General features: G+C 45.1%; 1 protein-coding gene across 3 annotated transcripts in view; it reads right to left on the bottom strand.

Moving 5' to 3' along the window:
* PTPRE (protein tyrosine phosphatase receptor type E) overlaps window positions 1-19515 on the bottom strand; it is a 92672-nt gene extending 73157 nt beyond the window's left edge. Inside the window, exon 1 of one of the 3 annotated variants that reach the window (XM_027460260.3) lies at window positions 19409-19515. The gene's annotated coding sequence lies outside the window, so the exon portion shown is untranslated. Of the gene's footprint in view, window positions 1-8246; window positions 8397-19408 lie in introns of those variants that run through there. The other 2 variants (XM_027460261.3, XM_027460262.3) reach the window with 2 other exon arrangements.
* Window positions 19516-21422: the final 1907 nt, after the last annotated feature.

The raw sequence follows: 21422 nt of genomic DNA, 5'->3' as shown, positions 1-21422 counted from the left end.
CTCTGAGATCAAACATGTAGAACTGCAGTGCTTTAAAACTTACACTATAATTGGGAATTGAGGTTCCTAAAACAGTAATAAAAAAGTAAATTCATTTTCATCCTTAACTTGAAACCTCAGCATCGCATGAATATGGATTTTGTGTTTTATATATATAATCACAAGTTTGTAAGGTGCCTTGGGACCTTTGAAGAAGGCACAGAATAAATGAAAATAATTTTAATTAAAAGCAAATTAAAGGGCCTCCTAATCCAAGCAGCAGTAGCAAACCCATGGAGACTTTTTAGAATATGGATCCTTGAAATTACATTGCTTATAACCCTCCCTAATTCCAGTTTCCTTCCTTCACTTCCCCCCAGCGGAGGCTCTGAATCTGTAGGAGATCAGGTTTATTATGAAAATTCTGTTCCAGTTTCTAAAAAAAGATTTTGCTCTAGTTTCTGAGTGGCCAGAAGCATCAGCATCCACATGGAGCAAATAAAAACAAAGAAATGAAAAAGGGAATGTTTTTCTCACTACAGGGAGAACAGCTAAGATCCTGTCTTATGCTTTTAAAAAGTCATTTCAACACTGATTAAAAAAGATGGAGTTCCCTTCCTCGAGAGGAGGCTTTTTAAACACAGCTCAAAACCAAAACAAACCAAACAACATGCTAAAATGCTATCACAGAAATGGCTTCATACTAGAAATCTTACAAGTTGGAAGAATGTTTAGAAGTAAATTAGGCATTATAGTTGTAATCTTTTTCTGTGCTGTTCTGACAGCAGGAAGACATTACCCATGAAATAAGTCTCACAGTTCTCTCACCACCTGTCCCTGGTTCACTATTACTTGTTCTGGTAAATAAAAGAATGAATTTACAGATACTGCTAAAAATGAACAGAAATCTAAAATCAGCAGTATGATCTTCATTTCTATCTGAAAGATGTTTTTACATGTATTTATCTCATTAAGCTATTACACGCCTCCATTAAGAGAAAAAAAATAAATCCCAACCTTGATGAAAAAAAAAAATCCAAAACAACTGAACAAGAGAACAAAAAATGAAAGTGGGCAAAATGCCTAGAGAAACACTGCTTTGATTCCGACACATGGGAATAAGTGGAAAAAATATTCAGCTCTTTTTTAATCAAAACATCTCCTATCTCGTGTGCAAATTTCAACAGCTGAGAAAGCATCCTACTCAGTCTCCCCAAACTGGTGTCAGCATGTTTTATGTAAATACTAGTTAACAAGGGATGTGTGTTTGCAGCAAACATTTTAGGGTTCTACTTTATAGGTTCTGGATTTACCCCCAGTGTTGGAGGGAAAATGGTAACGCTGAAGAACACAATAGGAGATACACACAGAGGACACAAGAGAGTCTCCATTTTTTAAATTGACAAGAAGACACATCTGTCATTGAAGGCATTTAAGTAGTTATTTAACAAATGAACAGGAGGAGGATTTGATGACTAAGCTCTGCATCAACATGCAGCAGAGTATGTCCTGAAAAGAGTTTTATTCTGCAACGTCCAGAAATAAGGCTAGGGTTTGATAACAGACTCTGTCTGAAATGATTACTGAGACCAAGATAATTCCCCCGGGGCAATCAGAGAAGTGTCAAATGAAGTACACATCTGACAAACTAAGCTCTACAAGAGTACGCTCTCAAACAGGGAAGCAACAAATTGAAGTCATCGCCTGGGGTTATCAGGCAACACCAAACTGCTACTCCAAGGTCAGCGTTGGCTATGGCTCCTCGCAGCACTGCCCAAGGAAGGGGCAGCTCCTTCACAGCCATCCATGCTTCTATGAAGACACGGATCTCTGAAGCAAGTTTCATACTGATTCAATGGTAAAAATGCTATTATTCTTAGCGTTCAGTTTCTTTTCTTTTGTATTTGTTGGGCATCTTAGATACGACCACCAGCTGTGCTGTGGCCACCCTATGGCTTCTTTCCAAAGCTATGCTGAAAGGAAGCACAGCTCACAGCACTGGGAAAACAAGCATGCAGCGAGTGGATGAATGCAAACAGCAATAAAAACAATGTCCAAGATCAAATGTAAAAAAAGGAGGCTTGAAACGTACTGGAAAATATGACAGTTCTTTTGAACATCACATTGAGGTTCAGGAGATATGGATTAATTTTCTGGGTTCACCAGTTCATTTTTATAGTCACACGAGCTTTAGTTTGGGCACAAAATCAGCCTGAGAATCACCCCAGCCACTCTGCAACACACCACCACTTGCCTGGGCACAACCATTTGCTATACACCAGCCTAAGAAACTCTCCAGTTTAAAAATAAATAAAATACTAACGCAAGGTCCTTCCAGAAGGAAACATTTCCCTGATCTGATTTACAGCCACAAATAACATTATACATCATCAGTAAATGGCAGCTCAGAGGCATGAAAGCAACTAAGGAAAGGCAGAAACCTATAACAAACTTCTGCTGGAAGATGATATCCACAGAACCTTACCAGCCTTCATTCACAATGACAAAATGAGAATACCACTACTTCATTTATTTCAGCCTTTGTCTGTCTTCTCTATTTAGTTTATAACTTTTCCTGTCCAAAGCCTCCTTCACATAATGGCTTCCTGGAGGCAAAAGCAAAGACAAACAGCCCAGAGAGACCGACCCCTCTGAGTGAAACAAATAGGAGCAAATCTGAGCCATGCTCAGACTCTGCTCACAGGTCCCGTAGTCATCTCCATGTAATGCTTAAGTAAATTGTGAACCACTGGCACAGACAGCAAAGGAGTTATTTCCAGTGGCAGAAACCATCATGCAAGCAGAGACCTTAGCCCCGTTCCCAACCAGAAGGACGTCACCAGCTCTGCTGCAATGGGTGCTCCTGGAAGCAGAGTCCACGCTGCCAGATCACTGATAAGAGTGAACAAGTTACTTCCTTCCATTTGCTCTTCCACAACCCATTTCATTCAAGTCTACTTCACGTACTTGACAGACTGCATTAATTATTATTTAAAGAATATATTTTTCCATCAACTGGAGTGCCTCAGAAAAACTATTCCAAATACAATGGCACAAGTCAGTGGATGGTAATTTCTGTTTTTATTCTTCTCTGAATTTTAGCAGCTTGAAAGAAAGGTAACTCCTAGATAAGTACAACAGAAACAGAAACAAGAGCATTGCGTACTGAGGCATGAAGTTTTATCACAACAGGATTCTCATAATCGCATACCTCAATAAAAGGGAACATTTAAATATCACCTTAATCTTCATTTCAGAACAGCCTTACATTAGACCTAGCAGTAAGCAAGATTCAAGTAATTATGTGCCGACAGCTACACTGTAATCTAACGCTACAGTATAGATGTGACTTCCCCCCCTTTTCAATTGACAATTTTCATTAAAACTGTGCTTTGATAGCAAGTTAACCTATAGCCTTTTTTTTTTTTTTTTTTTTTTTTTATTTTGAGTTTAAGAACAAACATGAAAAAACTGTTCTCTACAAAAAAAAAAGTTTCTCTACAGTTTGCAGAGAAGAAACAACAGGTTGGCAGAAGAAACTCCCAGCTTCAAATACAGACCTGCCTGGAGAGGACCCTTCCCTGGAGGCCCTCTGTAGGTGTGCAAAAAGGAGGACAGCACCCACCACAGAGACTTGCAGTAATGCTTTAAGAAGATAGTTCCAGGCTTGTTTTCTGTCACACTGAGGGGATAAATAAAAGCTATTGCCCTCAGGGAGCATTTCATGTTTGCATTTATACATAGTTTCCTTGATTTAAATACTCTGGATATGTCCTACAGGGACTTGACCTTTCTGCTTGGATGCTGCCATCCTAAGACCATCTTGCAGAAACTCAGAACCACTACTTTCTTAACACAGGAGATGAAAAACAAAAACTGGTGTAAGTTTGAGTTATTTCAGCTATTCTTCCATACAACTATCCAAAGCGAAATGGTGAACTTTGTTCCTCCTTAAGTCAGTATTTCTACTGGCTCCAGAAGCACATCAGATGTTCATGTTTGAGGCTTGGATAAACAATCAGAAATCCAGATGCAAAACAAAATCTACCAGGGGGAGAGTGAAATGAAAATAGATAAACCTCCTTTCAACAACAGGAGATTTCACATGGAGCCTTACTATCTTCTTATACAACGAAGATAGAGTTGTACAATTCCAGGGTGAAACTGATAACAAATACCTAGCTCAAGGCTGAGGACAGGGACACATACTGGGACTCCCCTAGAGTCCCATGACTTCCACTGTGTACATTGCACATATTTTTTCAGAGTGAAATCCACACGTAACAGGTTTGTTTGTTTGTTTGAATGTCAAGAGGTCTCATAATTGCATGAGTCTATAAAGCTTTTGTGAAAGCCTGTGAATACACTAAATGCGTCAGATTTCCACACTTTCCTTGTCATAGAGGGTGGGCGTTCAAGGTGAAAGAATAAAACACTCCGGAGAGGCTCTTCTGATCCCCTACTTTCATTCGCTCCTTAAATAGTGGACAGTTATACCCAATCACTGGCAGATGTCATCTATTTTTCCATGAATAGAGTGTCTTCTGCAACTTGATTGCCTTCAAAAGACTCAAAGAAGAGGGCTTGTCTCCCAGATGAGCCTTTCCCTCTGATATTGGTGGTCATGAAGGCCTGCAAGGACGAATTCAACTCCCAGCAGTAGAGAACCAGAAATCAATTATCACATTAGGAAGGTGTTCCCCACTCATGTGCTCTTCTCTCCACTTGCTCCAAGGTTGAAGTGGCAGAAGGAACCGAGATGGTGCTGGCACCTGGCAGGCAGGTCCACAAACCAGCCACAGTGATGGGAATTGCCCCAAGACGGAGAGGTCCCATAGATGCCTGGCCACGGCCTCTGTGGGGCTGCGGCACAGCATCACTGTGTGTTCCTCTGCTGCATCTCTCTGGGGAGCACAAAAAATCCCCATAACTGTGATTCCCATGGAGATCCATGGGAGGGGACAGAAATAGACAGGGTCTGGGGTTAACCTCTCACTGCCTTCATCCTTCCACACGAAAGCAGGACTCTGAGGATGCTGAGACGGGGGCGCGTGAGCTCAGAGCTACGCTCAGTTTGGCAGCTTCTCATCACACTGGCAGAAAAAAGAGAAACACTCAGAACCATGCCCCAGGGACTTCAGAAATGAAATGATGGCACCAACACTGAAAGCTGAGGACAATTACCAAGTCAAAAGCCTCTAATCATTACAATCCTTTTTAAATCTTTTTGAGGCAATATGCAAAATGTCTGAGTCACTTTTACTGATGGCAGTAAATACATCTGTGCATTTAGTGAAGGCACAGCAGTGGTGAGATTTCTCTCTCTTCATTCCTCCTGCATTTACTGTGAAGGCTAAGACCTCTCTGTAGCTCTTCTTCTGCAAAACCTACTTTTGCCAACAAGATTTCATCAGTTTTGTGGCAAATTATGTACGTGATCACGAGAAAGGATTTTGTCATTTCCTATGTGACTGCTATCCTTGTTCCTCTAACAAACAAGCAACATAGGTACCTCTTTCTTACCACAGAGGATCACTTCATGCTTTAGCAAAAACATTTAAGGAAGCTCCTGTGTGACCTGTCCCCACCGGGCTGCCAGCAGAGCCACACTCAGCTCCCCCAAATAGGCATAGACTCAAAAGGGAACAGCCCAGTGTACCAAAACATTAACGTAGATGCCCCCAGCTCCTGAACACCATGCAGTGATGTACACAATATCATATTATGTCCACATATATCATATGCTTTGCTCACAATAACAGCAAGTGGTTTATTTCAGGGATAGCAGAAGTGCTGCTGACTGCACAGCCCATGTTGGTTAGCGGCTTGTCCTTGAGCAGAACCAGCCACTGAAGTTCACTCATCGAGAACACGCAGTAAGTTTGTTCCGTTATGCAGAAACACTGCAAAAGGAGAAAGAAAGCGCAGAAATTTTCTGGAAATGCTGACAGCAAACCCAACAGCTGAGCTGACACAGAGCCTTGCTCAGACACAGCCACGCACAGTAACCGCTGCTCAGTGGTCCCAACAAGAAAGTCATTCCTTCTCTTGTCCAAACAACCCCGGGAACACCCCAGTTCTAACAAATTGGACACAAACAGCATCAAACTGGATGTCTGCATTGAACTGGGGCCAGGCCTGCAAAAGCAAGGGGAGGCTCCTGCTCTGCACCCACCCACGGCACCCCTTGCCCCGCATCCCCTCACATTCGGCATTTCCAACTACTTCAGTTCCAGCTAGATGAACAACACAGTTTGTCTCAGTAACAAACTCCCTCATTATCAGGGAGTGAAGCGATAAAGCACAGAGTAATCACTTTAAATTAAAAAAAGGGCAGGTTTAGATTAGGTATTTGGAAGAAATTCCTCCCTCAGAGGGCAGTGAAAATTTAGGCACAGAGGGACGGGGACTGCCTGGGCACTGCAGCAAGGTGTTTTTCCCTTGCTTTCACTTTTCCCATTTCCTTTGGCTGTTTCAGAGCCTTTATCCCCACGTGGGGACCTGGAACAGTAATGGCAAGTTATCAGGAAACAATGCTTTAAAATACAGTTTTAAACACATGGAATAATTATTCAAAGGGTGGAAGGAGCAACAGTCTGGATTCAAGCTTCTGGACCACAAGGTGACCACACAGTTTTTGTTCCCTTTACGAACCAAAACTACGAAGGCTCCTGGTTCATTTAGACACAAGTGAAAGATTTGGGAAAAAATTTGAAAGACTTCATATGATCTGGACAAAACTCAGGGGCTGACACTCAGGACACTCTCACACAAAGTCTATCATCTAATGCCATACTCAGAGGCTCCCTCCTGCAATGCCATTTATTTAAATAATTTATATCTTTTTTTTACTTTCATTTTACCTTCTGGCACGACACTAAATCTATATTAGTTGGTTTGATCTGTGATGAGAATTAATGTTTGCTGAACTTTTCAGATACAATGGTACACCACCAGCAGATTAGCTACTTTGGCATTCAAATAATAACCTGCATCTTAAATTAAAAAAAAGAGAAAGATGAGGGATAAAGGAATCAGATGCATTTCTAAAATAAGGGAAGTTAGGTGTCCATTTGGAATTTTCCGTGATTGCTCAGGATATCAGGTCAGACTTATTAAAAGCTATTTCAAAAAAAAATATGTCCCAGAGGCCTAATACCAATATCCTTTCTCCATTGTCCTGACTTTGTTTGCTTGGAAACAAAGAACACACATGATTCTGGCATTCCAGAAACCTTAATAAACAAGATCATGTGCCCATTCCTATTACAGAAAGACATGACAGCATAAACACAGTCAATACCTGCTTGTGTGACTTGGGGGAAAAAAAAAAAAAAGGAACAACAACGGCTGACACATAATCCAGACACAACACGGGCTGTGGGGATTCGGTTCAGAAAAAGCTCTTGTTTTGGGACCCTGCAGCTTTTTGGAATTGCTACTATAAACATAATGTTTGCTTGATCATTTAATTTGACCATAATTAAATAGACAAAAAAAAAAAGTATAGGTTACTGTCCCAACAAACAGCAACCAATTATCACTGCTCACTATCCTGGCACATCAGCTTGAATCTGATTATGTATTTACCACAAATCAAGTATGAAATGATTTAAATGACACAGTATTTCACAAATTCATATTGCCAAACAGCATGTGTTGCAATTAAAAGAGTTGTAGTATTTAAAAACTGATCAAAAAATAGATACGTGATGCAAGCATTTGTATGTTTCCAGGGAGACCTAAAAAGCTAGGAAACCATACAAGAAGAAGAACCTGTTGGTCTTTAAAGGTTTCCAGAGGAGTTCTTGCACATCTACTTAAAGATTTGTTTTCCTTTCTGAAAATTTACAAAAATATTTAATAGATTCTGATAAAGTATTGGCTGCTGTCCAACTGCTGCAAGTCCCTGAGCAGCAAACCCCAGCATGCCATCAGTTCTCAAAAATTGCAGCATTTCTTGCAATTTGTACATATTGTAATCTAACTATTGATTTTATACACTGAAACTAGCCAAAAAGTTCCCTTTTCCTTCTGTTTTCAATTGCTATAATATTTTGAAACTGCATTTATATTCCTTATATACAATTCATCAATGCACATATAATCAGTACAGTATTAGGAAAATAGACAAGTGCTAGGAGGGATTTGTATAGAAAGCATTATGTCCAAGACTCCCAACATAGTGAGTCTTTAAAAAAATACTAGTTCCAAAAAAAAACCCAACAACATAAAAATAAAAACAATAACAAAAAACCACAACTCACTTGTGAGGAAGGGCAAAGCACGGCCATAAAGCCCGGGCAGAGAAGAGCTGCTGTCACCTGCAGGGACTTCTCTACACCCCTGCCTCGCTGTTGGCAGGATGAAACAAATTGTTGCTGAGCGCAGTTATTTTTCTCAAGCTTTGTTCTGTCCCAGAGGAAAATTCGAGTTTCTATGCCCAGATAAAGATTGCTGTCAGCCCCTTGAATCAGCCGGCATGAATAGCTCCAGTGTTAGGCACTGCGTGACGGGGAAGCTCCAGCGCCAGCACAGCGCTCAAAACAACGGGGTTTTGTGGTTCCTCACATTAGGGTTGAGCACCAGCCTACCACACAGCAGCAGATGTGCTTTTATCACCTCTGCTAAAAAAATCAAAAACTCAAATAAATAGAATAGGTTTTGGATTTATTTTTTTTTTACAGTCAGCTTTTTTTGCTTCATTCTCGCGTTCACTTGAATCCCTAAGCAACCTGAAATACTGCAACTGCCACAGCCATGGAGCGTCCCAAAACGAAATGCAATCAGAAAATGTGCTTACCTGTGTGAAAGCTACAACATGCCCAGATTCAACTCATTAAAAAAAATAAATTAAAAATATGATGTTTGATTTTGCCATAAAAATTGTCTTCACATCAAGTCTTTTACGCACATAAGGATACATTTGCAAGGTATTCAGATTTTTCATACTCAATGCTGAAACAGGAGAGTCCATTAGTAATCACTTTTGCTGCAACTTTTTTTTTTTTCCAGCTATTTTTTACTGAAACTGTTAGTCTGATACTGGTCTAGCAGTATAGATCTTTATACAGGTCTTATGAACTATTGGCGAAGGAAGCAGCAATTTCCCAGGGACACTACTTGATGTCCTATGGCTGGAGAAAAAAATAAAAATAATAATAATTAAAAAGAAAACAACACTCCATTTGAATTTCTTTTAGCTGCAAGGAAAAGAAAATCATTACAAATGCGCAGACATATGAAATGGACATTACCCAACATTCAGACTTGAGCAGTTAATCTCCCCACGCTCCCTCCATCAGTCAGGGACTGGGCAGGAGCCCGCTGCAGGTGCCCGAGCTGCCTCGCAGAAAAGTCTCTTCAAAGACTGAAGGGAGAGCTTAAGGCAGGCAGCTTGCTAGTTTGTGGGTTTAGTGCTGGGTGGCGCACATACCAAAGTTTATAAACTGGAAAATACAAGCTTTTAAAATTCCAGTAATACTAAAATAGCAATATATCTGCCTTCCTGGGGGCTTCAATTATGCAGCATTCGCAAATGGTTTCCACCCTGCTCATGGCAAAAGCAGTGCCCTCAGAGCACAGTCAGTGTGAACACACGTTTCTTACACATGTAACAGAGAGCAGTGTGTGTACAGACACACTGAGGAACAATATCCTTGCTCCAGCCTGAGCTCCAGCTGCATGGGTGTGAAACCTTGGATTCAGCACTTCTCCACCAAATTTCAATGTGTTCACCATTTAAAAGGACAGCAGATGAACCTAATCATTAAGGCAAGAAGCATCATAAAACAGGCTTGTCATTCTTGGCAGGACAAGCCTTGTAGGCATTTTTTTGTTTTTAAGAACAAAATACAGTAAAAACAATGTTCCTAAGTTTACTTTTATAAAAGGAATGTTCTCAAAGTGGTCCTACAAGAACATTTCCTAACATAACTATTACCACATGATGCCAGTCTGCCTGCCCACTGTTCTTGAATTACCAGCCCCTTTTTCTTGGCCATATTAATGCACAGCAAGCGAGGAGGCTCTGCTGGTTTCTGTAATGCAGCCCAGGTACTTGAAAACCACTTGAGCCATGTCACGCCCTTACTCTGTCTGTGACAGTGACCGCGCTCCCCTTATCAGCCACACAATCACAGGGCTGTCTTCTGTGGACAGCTGTTACAGGGTTTATCAACAAATGCACAAGCCCAGGAATGCAGATGAGATGCAGCTACTCACTTATTCGCTTCCAGGCAGGGTGTACTCATTTTAGGGGAAATAACCATCACGCGTCTGAGTCACTGACAGCTTCAGAAAAAATATTTTGCAAGCAGCTTAGTTAAAAAAAAAATAAAAAAAGCCAAACCTAGTGGATCCACTGAGCGATGAGGGTGTTAAATACAAGCTGCACAAGCTGAGATGCAGCAGGGTGGAGGGCAGCAGGACGGGGCATGGCACAGCTCCGCAGGAGAGCCCCACCAGCAGCACCACCATTGCTGTGTGCTGAGCTGTAAGAACAAACAAATCCAACCTGCCAGCCGACCTCTGGGCAGGAACATTGCCAGTGAAGAGGTTAAGAGCTGCCCAAAGCACTGCTGGAGAGCTACAGGGATACGCACCAGGACGTTACGCAGAGCAGGGGAGTCTGGAGGTGTTGGACAAGGAGACGATGTTCCACAGAACCCATTAAACTTAGGACTTGGAAACAGATTTAAAGCAGGTATCAAGGCAAAAAAAGCTTTGCATACACCTCTGAAAACTGGTACACAGCTGTGAGTAGGCTTCTAGCCTAAAACCTAATAAAATGCTGCCTTCCCCCCCTCACCAGAGGCATGCTGTGCGGCCCTGCAGGCCAGCCCCTTCCTTTCCCACGCTCCAGCAGCGGTTCTGCCTCCAGCCTCCAGTGACAGCAGTGTCACTGCATGGCATCCAGCCACAGCCCCGCTCCTCAGGGCAGCTGGGACAAAGCTGGGGATGCTCTGGCCCCTAATGACATTATATTGCTTATAGGGGCAGAGAAGTTGGGCTCAAGAGAGGACAGGGCGCAGCAGAGCACATCCAGACAGGACAGGAGCAGTGGGTTCCTCCTCATCCACCTGCCAAGTGCCCCGACACGAGTTTCATCTCCAAAATCACCGAGGTGATTCAGGGTCTTACCTTGCCACAGTGGTTAAGGTAAGTAAATGCACCTCAAAAGCCAGAAGGGTTTCCTCTTGCTAATCTATTTCTAGATGAGCAAGCACGGCCTGCCCTTGATCTCATTTTGCAAGCAGGATAAATTATCCGATAAAAAAAAAAATTACAGCCCTCCCACCAGAGGGAATTTTCTAATATAATCTTCTCTCTCCTTTCAGCATTTCATAACCAGCTACCTTTAAGTCCAATTTGAATGCAAGTACAGCAAGAGCATTCTTAAAATCTATCTTGAGCTCCGCCAGCATCCTGAAGCGTCCACCACAGAAAACATCAGCGCTGTGGTGGCAGCTGAAGACAGCGGCACCTCCCAGCAACCCTGCACTGCTCCCCCTGAGCCCTCCCCACAACTCAGTTCTTTTACACGGTCCCCAACGAGGAACAGAAGGTACCCCCAGTGACCACAAAAGCTGTGAAAATAGCAGCAGCTAAATATCATCCAGAAAGTGAAACGGCTCCCAGAGATGCTGGTGGTGCATGCAAGACTCTCCGATTCCTTTAGCAGTGACACAGACACATTGCACAGCAGTGTGACAACAACGTGAGTCGTCTCCTTGCACCTCCCTGCCTGTAGGATCACTAAAAACAAACAAAAACACAGAAGGGTTTAGAGTAATTGGGGAAAAAACCTCTCTCCTGCAGACACCATGATGTGAAAGAGACTGGTAGATAAAGACGGAATAAAGGAAAGAAACACAAAAACCCACCAAAATCTAAAAGTGCATGATTAACCGGCTAAAATCTCTTCCATTTAAATGTGACATTGCCAGAGGAAAAAGCAGGATGTAGACCCACTGGCAGGGCAAACAGCAGCAGCACGCTATCAGGACTAAGCTTGAAGATTTTATTTGCACACAGAAGTAATTCTAGACAAAATGTGTAATTTCTTCTGGAAGGCATGAAGCTTTCATTTCAAATAAAAAACTGCTAACCAAGGGCCTTTAGAAATGTAAAACAGCATTTACAGATAAAGTGTTGAGGGTTCAGTGATTTTTAAAGGAAATTATGTAAGTTTCTTCCTCTGAAGCTCTTGGTAAATGAGGCTCAATTTCAGGGGCAAATAGTTTGATCCAATGCAGCAGTTTTCAACCTTTTTCAAAACAAATTGCAACTTACACTCCCAAGTTACATGCATGCAACTTAAATTACTTTGCCATTTTGTTAGTTAAAAACATTCAGAAAGAAAAAAAAGTGAAGGCTGTGACTGCTCAGAGCTTTCCTGCGCATCGCTCTGTATTTGCAGCCAGATGCCTGTGTTAAACAGAGAGGGGCTTGCAGCAGACTAGGAGTGTCCCTCCTTGGAAATCATCACCTGATATGACAGCCCCAATGATCTCAACACCACATCATCGTACATTTGTTTTTAACAGTTTAAACTAATGCAAATAGGTCGCTATTTGAATACAGGTCCCAGTTTCCATCTTTTCCTCCTCTTCCTGCCTTCCCAGAAATACTGAAGTCACCACAAGTCCCTCTCCCAAAGGTTCTGCTGGGAACCAGGGAGGTGCCACAGGGGACAGCTTAGCCTGTGAAAACCAGACCGGAACGAAGTGTTGTACCCGTGGCCTTGCAATGTGCCCACAGCTGGGGTTTTAAATTAGCTTTTCAAGACCAATCAGCACACATGTAATTTAAAAGCAATTTGAAGCAGCAAGCTAGGTAGTTTAACTTCAAATTAATGAGCTTTTGACAACTGCAAACAAAATGATAATGTGGATCCATTTAAACTGATCCCTATATTTAACAGGGAAAGCGTATATCATTTTAACTTGGTTATACAAAGGCTTTTCTTCTGCATTCTGAAAGCTGTTTAACCACCATCTAGCTCTCAGTAGCAATTTACAAACTTTGCCCAATTGTACAAGATCAGCAGGATGGAACACGGCAGATATTCAGTTTTTCAACATTTTTTTTTCCAATTTTTAAGAGACATTGTGCAATGTAATTAAATACGCCCATGAAATACAGATCTAAATTAAATAACTCAGAAAGCATCCGAGACATCCAATCCCACAGAACACAGGATACAAGCAGTGGTCATTGCTTGTTTGAATCAATACTCCGCTATTCGGGAAAAGCACCGTGCTGGAGCTCAAGCAATAGACAACACACAACAGCAGAAGCTAAGGCAAAGACAAATAATGATCAAAGGACAAGCAGCAAAGAGGATAAGATTAAAGGAGAAATGACATGATAAAAATGTAATTTACTAAGAGAAACAGTACATGAGGTGAAGGAAGGGTTAATGCATTGATTTGTTTTGGATAAAGACTGTTTTTGTTACTTTGCTTGTTTGTTTTTTAATTTCCACTATTAGTTTGGAACTCAGTTATGAAAACAGCTACAAGGGAAGAAATAGGCATGTGGAGCACTAAGATCTTTTAAGAAAAACAGTAATTTAGGTACAACTTGGCAGATTCAAACTCCTAACAAAGTTTTACAGCACCGTAAGCTTAAAAAGTGCAGCTGAAGCATACTAGGAAGCGGCAGCAGACCCAGCATTAGAGTTAGGCAGGTTACAAAATAAGTCATGTTACAAAAATAATGTCCTCATAAGTTACAGTAAATTCTTGGTGGAGTTCACACGCAGACATGCTTATGAACTGCCACACTGTACCAAAAATAAGTTAAAAGCCAGAAAAGTTGGTTGAAAAGAGAATTGGCCTTCTAAGAAAATGAGGACTGCGCTGGAGGCAAATAATGACAGCTCTTAGTAAGAAAATATTTGCAAGTAGTTGACGGTCTTCAACCACAAGTTCTCACAGTTGGCTTCCAGTGTTGATCACAAGGTCTTTCTGTCACTGGTCAAACCCTCATCCTTGATTTCTGATCAACATTTTCATTAAAAGCAGCAAGGGAGGTGGCAAATTCTGAAAGCAAGTGACAAGAGAAGTGTCAGGGTTTAATGGTGAACCTGGCAGGGCTAGGTTAAAGGTTGGACTGGATGATCTTGGAGGTCTCTTCCAACCTGAATGATTCTATGATTCAAAAATGGATTATAAAACCTAAGATCTAGATTCTAGGACAGATCCTGCAGATACAGCAGGAAGGTCACAGAGCGCAGCCCCATGCCAGGACCACCTAAACAAGACAGCAGCAGACCATGGGGTGCCGTGACCTTAAGGTTGCAGGACCTCAGGCCCTGGAAGTAGAAGCCCTGTACAACCCAACCAAACTTCTCTCCTTGGTGCAATGCACATTACAGCACATCTACGGGAGAGTGAGTGACATTTATGAGCCCCACGCTCCCACAACTCATCTCAGTCTGATTATTCTGGCAGATAACACTGGGCTGGTCTTGGGTTAGTGCATTGCAAGGGGCACGGCCACGAACTGCAGCAGCTTTCTGTTTTACTCAAGCTTTCTTTAATCGCTACATCAGATGAAAGAGATGGCGATTTTACTGAAAAGGAAGAAAACTCAAGAGCTACAACTAAATTAAAACCCAACCATCAGAAAACAGGAAACTCACTTGTATCAGAGCGCTGGTATTATCATGAATAGATAGTTGCATATTTCTTTCTAAATTATCTTCTAATCCTTCCTAGAGCAACCAAACCTAGAGGTGGGAGGAAACCTCTTCAGTCATCTAACTGTGGTTTAGGCAGAGAAGTTTGTCCTCCAATTTACCTAAGTGTTCTGCTTATCTTAACCAACGCGAGTATCGCAAGTTTTATTAACTTCCATTGTGAACCTTCTGCAATTTCTCTTATTTGCTTTTACCTAAAACTTCATACTGCTGTTTATCAAAAGCTTTACCCAGACTGCATTCTTCCTGGTGATTCCTGATGTAGCTGTACCCGTGTAGGTGTGCGGTGCTCAGCGGTACAGTCAGTGCAGGCTCCCCTAGGCATTCCTCCACAAGGCACCCGTCTCCTGCACAGCCACACATCACTCATTTTATAGTTTGCAATCTCACCTCACCTCCACCTAATTTACACTTTTGTTTCTACCTGTTCAGATCCCTTATTCTTACTGATGATTATCACTTTACAGTCAAAAAAATGGAGATCTGTGATAATCAAAGTTTTAAGGCCTGAACTCTCTTTACAGCTGAGATTAAAAGGGACAGAGAAATCCACAGCTGAGTCATGCCATGAGTTCCTGTAACAATAAAATGCCACTGCAAGCAATAACCAACCCCAATAGATTTATTTCCACTTTTTGTTTCTTCTCTTGGCCAGATTACACCCTTGGTAACAGACAGGACTGTTGTCCTAGATCTCTGTGCCCAGATCCTCTTACTTTGCCGCTTCAGCAGTGAGGCAATAGGAGTCAAAGGCAGAAGGGCATTTTTAGGGCATTGCTGTATCCCTCAAACTGTCAGCAGATGTACTCAGCGGGCTGAGGAGCAAAAAGACTGGTTTACAGCTCACTCCCCACAGCCTGGGAAAAGCGCAACACCCAGGGACACGCCGCAGGCACCCAGGCTCTCCTGCAGCACCTCACCTGGCAAGGCCACCTGGCTGGCCCTGCTGTGGAAGAGCATAAAAGTAGAAAAAAAAGCCTTTAACTGCACTCCTGTTCAGGGAGCTGTCCCACTGCAGGTAATCTGCTGGTTGGCTAGCTGTGAAAGAGAAATCTGAGCACGCTGCAATTCAAAATCCAGTGCGAGGTATCAGCCTCGCCTATCAGCAAGGAAATCTCCCGTCCATTCTGCCCTCTCCCACAGGCACCCTCTGCAGACAACACGGCACATTTTGGCAGGTGAGAGGATTAACTGATGGAATCATTACACCTGCCGAAAGACGACTGAATTAAAAACACAACACTATAGACATACCTTAAAAATAGGTTCCATACTGTGAGTTACTCAGAAAAAAATAAATCCTGTACAAATACTTCAATAAATTGCTGGTGTAGGGTTTCTCCTAATCTCTGCCTTACCAGCATCTCACTGCAGCTCTGATTCACACAATTCTCCCAGTCTGTCTTGTTTAAGACATCTACATGTCAGCAAAAAGTTTGGAATAAATAGGAACATTTTTTTTTTTTTATACAACCCTTATACTCACAGAATTTGGGACTACAGAATACTTATTATTAGCCAGGACAGACTACACCTGGATAAAACGTCACGCAGAAAGGCACAGGCAATGAGGAAAAATAGAAGATTTCCACGAGGAGAGCTGCAGAAAGCCTGTGTGTAGCAGCCTGGTGGCTCCAGCCACTTTTCATTCAGCCTGAATTCTGCTGCATCACATCAGCTCCGGCAGTGTCTGAATCCCTCTCCCAGACCGCTCGCACCCCACAAGACGAGCAGTGCACGCAGGCGACCGGGCACTCATCTCCGCAGCGAAGGCACGATTCACAACTTAATAACGCATCCATTCAATGTACAGCACTCTTGATTGAGGGAAACCACAGTGTATTTTAGGTTATGGGAGCCTCTGTTTTCCTTATATCGTATCGAAACCAGCACCAAAAAGCCCCACGGCCTGGGAGCCGCCTCCGAGCTGTGTGTGTGGGGAGTGAACGGGGGGCGAGCCCCCAGCCCGCGCCCCCTGCTCTCAGGGCTGGTCTTGCTGCACTGTTCATGCAGCTGTTTGCAAACGAGTATTTCCCTAAAAGGCAGCCTGACAGCCCAGGATCTGGCTAAACCACATGTTTACCTCAGCAATCAGACACACCGCTGGACAGCCGGCCTTCCATTTTAAGCAGGCCGCAGTTCCTCACGCATCTCCCCGTCTGCCTTGAACACATCGCTCTTGATAACCCTGACGGAGCTCCCAAGAGTCTTTTCCAGGAGCTGCTTTTCAATAAACTCACACACGTACCAGCACGCTGAGCAGTCTCCCCTCCTTGCTCATCAGCATCACCCTCTGAGGGCTTGGTGTCCTGCTGGGGCTGCCGGGTTTCCCCACTCCCCAGGCAGCAACACAGCCCGATCTGTCCCCTCCCTGATGACCTCCTGATGTGGGTGGATCAGCACCTTCTGGCAAAATGTGGCTTTTTGGCACCTGCTTGCACTGAGAAGTTTTCGTGGTACTTCAGACAGAGCCATCCAGCTTGGTGCTGCTACGTAACGACACGGCTTTTCCACCGAGCCACAAATGAAGGTAAGTGCACTGATATGACTTCCAGACACGGGCTCTCGCTGGTGTTAAGCCCTACCACAAATCCATGCTGAAGATTATTTTGGAAACGGCTTGAAATACAGCATTGTATTTACAAAATGACACACTCAGAGGAGATACAAACGTAATCCTCAGACTCTGCGCAGCTGAACAGCTCCTGCAGAACCGCAGCCGGGTATGGCTGAAGGTTGCTTTTCATTTATACACAATGTTTGGCATCCTGCACACCTTACAGCACTTGCCTCGGCTTGTTTTTATTCCTTGCTGTAGTACAAGTGACCTGCTCAGGGATCCTGCTGGACACCCGCACGTGACAGCACAGGAGGAAGGTGTTATGCCGAGTGCCCAGACCAGGGCTGCCCAGCTCATGGCCATATCAGACCATTTCGGGCCACCCAGTGTATTTCTGGGTGGCCCGAAATGGTCATCAGTGGATGGAACATCAGTGGGCTGCCTAACACAAGACCCAGGAAGGCAACAGGGGGCAGGGGCAGAAAAAGAGAACCAAGGAAAGCTGGGGTTCAAGGTGGGAACTCTAGGCTGAGATAGAAAGCACACAGATAAGCATAAACGTATGAAGTGGAAAGGAGGAAGAGAAAACAAGATACAAAAGCAAACAAGGACCCAAATGTGCTAAAATTGTCAGCATCACACCTGCACTTCACAGGCTCGGGATAAATTACTGCAGTCCACACATCACAATCACACTGACTGAGGTATATGAAGATCTCTGGTTTTATTAAAGGTGTCTAGGGCATAGGAAGCTTTCAGTGTTTGTTTTTTACCTGGAAAAATACATTAAATACGTTTAGGAACACAGCATATGTTACTTAAACACAGCCAGAGAGGACGGCTGGTGCGACAGAGCACAGCGCCTGCACAACTCTTTAATTTGTAAGCAAAGACAAAGCAAATTAAAGGAATCGCAGACTACGCCCATGTCCTTTTGTTTCTCCCATCATTTTCTCTGCCTTCTCCCACATTTCTACAATAATTGATTTGGTCACTTGAGCAAACAAGTGCCTTGAGCTCAGCTCTCCTCTGCTCACCCACACACAGAGCTACCTGTGCTCGCCCACTCCCCACCTGCCCAGTAGGGCACAGGAGCCAGCCCCAGCCCCAAAGCAGCACCCTGGCAGCATCAGGGCCAGGACCAGGCACAAACCGGGAAATTAACACGCCCCCCAGCCAAGAGAGCTCCTGTGTACCCACAGAAAGCTCCCTGCAAAATGACATCGCCAGTTTCCAGCTGAATGCCATGAATTGCCCCCAAAAGTTAATCCCTGTGTTCATTTTTACAGTCCCCTAACGCGCAGAATATCGCCGCGCAAACAGCAGGATTTCCCAAGGTATGGTATTTCCCAATTTGTCGTATCCCTCATTTCTCAGTCCCTCTGTGTCTCCTTCCCAAGTTTTCTCACGGAGCTTGTAACACCCCGGGGAAGGAAGCGGGGTGAGCAATGTCATTGCTCCCAAGCTGCCAGCCCCGACACCGCGCAGATCAGAGGCGGGCAGCGGTTCAGCAGCCCCGCAGCATCACGCACAGCACCCAACTCCTCCGAAATAAGCAAAAGGAGAGGGACCTCAGGAAAATGGCACTCAGGGCTCCCCTCTTCCCATTACACACCGCCAGTCAGGTTCACAGCAGACACCCCACGACCCGCAGGGCACAAGCGCAGCGACACCGGCTCCTTAGGGGAGCCAGCTGAGAGTTGCCCTTGCCTTGCTCCCTTGGAGGCTCGGCTGCGTTTTCCCCGCGTGTGAAGCAAAACCACGAGCAGGATTAAAACCACGAGCAGGGGAGGAGAAGCCGCAAAACCCCCCCGCTTTGGGCAGCGCTCCAGGATCACTGCCATCCCAGCCCCGTGCGAGCCCTCCCCGCGGGCTGCACCCACAAACTTCTCGGGCGGAGAGCAGGGGGACCCCGCCGGGCTGCGAGTAGGGTGGGGGGGCCCCGCACATCCCCAGCACCCAGCCCCGACCCCCCCGGGCCGGCCCCGAGCCCCCCGCGGACACGCGTGGGGAGGGCGGCACGGGGATGGGGACCCCCAGCGCGCTGCCCCACAGCCCGGGGGGGGCTCCGGGCTCCATCCTCCCGGCTCCCCGGTCCCTGCTCCTTGCTCCCCAGTCCCTGGTTTCCCCCCCCAGCCCCTCGCCCCCCCGGCCCCGCTCACCCTCGGGCTCTCTCTCGCCCCCCGCCGCCGCGGCGGCGGCTCGGTTGGGCCGCCCTGGCGCTCTCCGGCCCGAGGCGGCGGCAGCCAGGCAGGAAATTTTTTTCCTCCTCCTCCTCCTCCTCCTCCACCTCCTCCTCCTCCTCCTCCCCTCGGCACCGAGCGGCCGCGGAGCCGCCTGGCGGCCACGGCCCGCAACGGCCGCCCGGGGGGGCTCCGAGCCTCGCCCCAGCCCCGGCTGGTTCCTGGGGGACCGGGGGAGCCCCCATCCAGCCCCCATCCCGCAACCCCCAAAGGGGGCTTCGTGGGGTCCCCCCCCATGCCTGCCGAGGGATGCCGGCGCCGAGCGGTTCGGCCCCGCTGCCCGAGCATCTCCGAGCATCTCCGAGCATCTCCCTCCTCCCTGCAGGGGCTTAGGGCACGGCTGGGTGCTCGCCTCCAGCCGGGGTTTGGCCCCCGACCACCTTTCCCCAGGGCTCTGCTGGGGCATGGCTCAAGGGGACCTGAGCATCCTCCCGGCTGCAGACGCAGGTCCCCACCGCCAGCCTCTCCCTATCACCAACGGGGCATGGGGTGGCCACCAGTGGGGTGGGAGCACCTTATTGGGGCCCTTCGTACCCATTTGCCCCTCCAGAAAACCCCTGCAGCAGCCTGGGCTGCAGGAGTCAAGGCGGTGAAACCCGGAATAGAAACATCAGGCTGAAAAGTAGGGCAGGGAGGAGGGGATTGATGAAAGAAAGGAGAGAATCAAGGAGCCTAAATTCACGTCTTGCCTTCTTTTGTCTCCAGTCCCTAGGATACCTCATCCCGAAACTGAGGAAATCTTCCCGTGGAAGAAACCTCTCCTCCAGGAGGTCTCTTCCAGCCTTTATGATTCTGTGACTTGCACACGTGTGACTCTCAAAAACCCATGTCCATGTGCACCGTGTTGACTTGAAGAGCACCAAAGGATGGCAGATAACCAGGGACTGTGGCAAAAGGGGCCGTCAGACCAAAATATTGCAGCACCTGTGAATATTTCTGTCTTCTGCAGAAAACTTAATTGTATCATAACAACATCCCTTTGGCATCACGTTGACCAGGAGGCAGCGATTTACTACAACACTAAATTTTTTCAACAGAAATAGAGGCACAAGTGGGCACAATACCAGGAAGGTGTTTGATTTCAATGAACACGTTTGTAGATCGAGTGACTTCAAGTCAGCAATTTTCTTGCGAGTAACTATTTACAAGAAATTGTATACAAATTTGAATGGCTGCTTACATCCAAGCAATAAAATAAATGGGATTACTATGAATATTGGATAAAATTACCACTCTGTATTACTGCAGAGATTAGAAGTCCTATTTTATTGTGGTTCAAAAATTATTATGAAGCCAAAGTTGTACAAAAAAGAAACAAAGACAATGCACGTGATAGTTATTAATACATTACTTGGGGAAAAGAGATTTCCTGTAGGCAATGGGAATATCTAAAAAAATAGTACAAACGTGAAAAAAAGCTGTGAAAGAAGCTTGGGTGGCCTGTATACTGCATACAAGCCCTGTGTCATTGCAGCACGGGGCACAGCTCGCACACGATGTCCCCAAGGGCTGAGGGAGCAGGAGGCCACGGGCACAGCCCTCAGGGGCTCACACGGTCACTCTTGCTGTAGCACCTCCTGTACCCAGGACACTTCCAACCCCTTTTTAAGGGGCTGATGTCTTCAGGGTACACTAACAAGCTGCAGGCAGATAGCAGCCAGTAAGCCTCAGGCTTCAGTTGCTGGCTAGTGTGAAAAAAGCAAAAAAAACATATGTTCTCTGATGCAGTGCTTTATCCAGACAACTAGGATGAGACCGCAAAAAGTCCAGGATCTGGTGATCTGAAGAAAGAAGCCCCTTTAAACCTGTTGTCAGTGTTCTCCAGACAGGGCCAGAAGAGAGTTTATGCTGTTGTAAAAAGGGCAGAGCATGAAAAGCGAGGCTGTTATGGCAGAATTCAGCTATGTTGACAGAGCATGCTTGCTTTATCATA

This window comes from Anas platyrhynchos, chromosome 6 (assembly GCF_047663525.1).
Source record: "Anas platyrhynchos isolate ZD024472 breed Pekin duck chromosome 6, IASCAAS_PekinDuck_T2T, whole genome shotgun sequence".
In the NCBI taxonomy this organism is placed as follows: Eukaryota; Metazoa; Chordata; class Aves; order Anseriformes; family Anatidae; genus Anas; species Anas platyrhynchos.
This window is presented reverse-complemented; position numbering and strand designations above follow the sequence as displayed.